Source organism: Protopterus annectens, chromosome 2.part0 (genome assembly GCF_019279795.1).
Source record: "Protopterus annectens isolate FY-2018-M chromosome 2.part0, PAN1.0, whole genome shotgun sequence".
In the NCBI taxonomy this organism is placed as follows: Eukaryota; Metazoa; Chordata; order Ceratodontiformes; family Protopteridae; genus Protopterus; species Protopterus annectens.
Window position 1 is genome coordinate 738,949,475 of NC_056728.1, and position 3,156 is coordinate 738,952,630.

A 3,156-nucleotide genomic window follows, 5' to 3' on the forward strand; every position below is an offset into this window, starting at 1 on the left:
TGTAGACTCCAGATAAAACTTTTATTGCAGTACAAACTCATCGTGGCCAAACCAGAAAATGTACATATAATAAAATCAGAATGTAACTTGACTTTTTTTAAAAAACTAGTGAAGCGCTTTCACCAACTGAATGTTGGCTTCTTCAGAACTAGTCCATCTTGTTGTTCTGATGTTTAAATAACTGTTTTGGCGCCATAATCTGACTGCCGCTCTTAAAGTGACATTTTGTATTATATGTTTTGTATTATATTTTTGTATTATATATTTTTTATTTTTTGTTTTTATAATAATCAGAAGTTGTAAATAGAAACATAATTTGAAGTATTACACAACTAGCCTTAGGGCTAAGAAATGCAAAATTAATGTGTTTATAAACAAATTGAGCACAGCTATGATATTAGAATGGAGATGTCACTTTTAGAGCGGCAGCGTGCAAAAGGGCTAGAAGCGCTTTGTTTAAACTATATATATATATATATATATATATATATATATATATATATATATTAAAATGTACTAACAGTAAAACAAACGTAGACCAATTTAACAGCTATCTCATTTTCTAAAACCAATAATGCAGAAGAGGCCAGAAACCTGGGAGACTATTTCCCCAATAACTCCCTTCCTGTCCAGCATTCCTGCTTGCTGCAGTTAAAAAAAACTTACTGGTAGTTGAAAAAAAACAGAGAAAGAGAGGCATGTACTTTTTTCTTTTAACCAGTCCTGTACTTGCATATTGACAGCTAATGATGTGCATGCCAGCATACAAATATCAGTAAAATGAATGAATGTATAAAAATAATCCACCGGTAACCAGTAATTTCTAGAATTACATGTGATGTTCATAAATCATTTAAAATGCCAGTTGCAAAAAGTATGTATATTAATAAATGCATGTTAAAAACTTGAAAACGCATAGAGAAATCAATGCTTTGCATAAATAATACAGTCTGTCTTGCCAATAAACTGCATTTGGACTACACGTGTTACTACAACATCAGATTCCTACTAATGACCATGACCCAGAAGAACTACTCTGGATCTCTTTTAATCATTTACTGATTTAGATATGCACTGGATGTTGGAATTGTTCCTTGGAATTATTTATGGCATTGGTGATTATGTGATATCTATGTTTCTCTAAATATCAGAGGCCATTTTCCTGACACTCAATGATGCCCACAAGACCAAACATCACTACTTTTCATGTTAGTGCTAACATTGTTGATCTAGTTGCTGTAATCATGTACCTACACTTACAAAAATGCAATACATTCAGTGTTGGGAAAATTAAGTTTGGCAGATACAGTGAGTGCAGCATCCTGCACAGAAGATGGATGTCTCTGATCTACAACACGCGCACACACACACACACACACACACACACACACACACACACACACACACACACACACACACACACACATGGACATATATATATATATATATATATATATATACACACACACACACACACACACACATACATATATATATATATATATATATATATATATATATATATATTTTTTTTTTTTTACATTTTGCTGATATCTGTTTATTCCATGGTCATTCTGTTCTGTATGTATTAATGATTTCACACTCACAAACTGTTAATTAACAGTCATATATCCAAGTCACATGTTTAATGAGAAGATACATTGACGACATCATTCATTATGCTTATAGGTATAGCACGTCATGGCCAGCAAACTAGATCAAACACATCTTTCCAGAGGAAGCAGTAACAGTTTTGAAGATGAAGGGAGACGTGTCATCATGCAAAGGAACAAACATAGAATGTCTGTAAATATAGGTGACATCAGATGTCAGTGCATTTAATGGTACAAGGTGGATACTGGCACCACGATGATATGTGTACCAATACAAGGAAGAAGAAAATGACTCAGGTGTTAGCCCTTGAGGCAACCTGTGATAGGCATTGTTAAGTCCTACCTCTTACTCTCGTACTGTCTTCTGTTGGTGGGCAGTCACAAATGGAAACCCTGCCTGGATGAGGTGATGAAATGAATGATCCTCATGCCACACCAGGTAGTCTGAAACCTGCATACTGCGGGTCAGTTTATGAGTAATAGTACCTCACAAACAGAGTGAAATCTATTCACACATTTCCACATCAGCTGCAAGTCATTCTGCTGGATTTTATTTCCTACATACATCTGCTGGTAGTCAGCTAGGGAGATAAACCACATCCAACACAAATATTACTAATACATGAGAAGCATTATATTTGGTGGGTACATGCTTAACATGTACCTCTGGGGTTCCATTCTCACTATCTTGCCCACAGTATGATAGGTTGTTATGATACCAGTGAGAAATCTGTCTGTTAGGTTGGGGGGCAGTATGGCTGATAGTGTGCAGCATTTCTACTTATTGTTGTGCAATAAGCTGTGTATGAAAAATGTGTTCTGAGGCCCATTTCTGTTTACCCTTTTATGTTGATGGAACTCCTCAAGTATCTAGTATCACATGGAGGAAATATAGCATTGAAAGGCGCTCCTCATATTTCTGGGCAGACATGGCCATCCTATTTACAAAACTCAAAGAAGCACCTTTTACATTGCAAAAGCATACAGGAAAAGAGGTATGTTTCATTCTTAAGAATGTTGACAACACTGACAGTATCAGTGCCATTGTTTTAACTGCTCTGAACATACAGTCTGGCACTGTGTTTTACAGATTATACAGACATGTCCAATCAACAGCTGAAAATGAGATCATTAGTGCTGGAGGAATAAGGATCCAGACAGTGAGGGAAATGTATCGCTGGATCCATGGTGTCCTTGTATGCATTCAGTGCTGCAAGCCACTGTACTAAAACATGCAAGGTCATGGGTACAGCAGACAGGGGTCTGGCTGTGCTGCCTACCAGAGACCCCTCTACTGTGTATCATACAGGCCTCATGCAATGGTGGAGTGGGTACCTTGTGATGGGATATTCATGAAGCTGCATATCTCACCAATGTGCAGAATCAAAAACTGGTTTCTTTTAACACTATAGAAATGTCTACTGTTGCCAGGCTCAGTGTTTCCTCAATAAACTGAATTAACACACACTGGAATGGATATGTCTATGCATTTTAGCAACTAGTTTTAAAACTAAAGACAGATCCTTTTAATTTGAAAATCTCT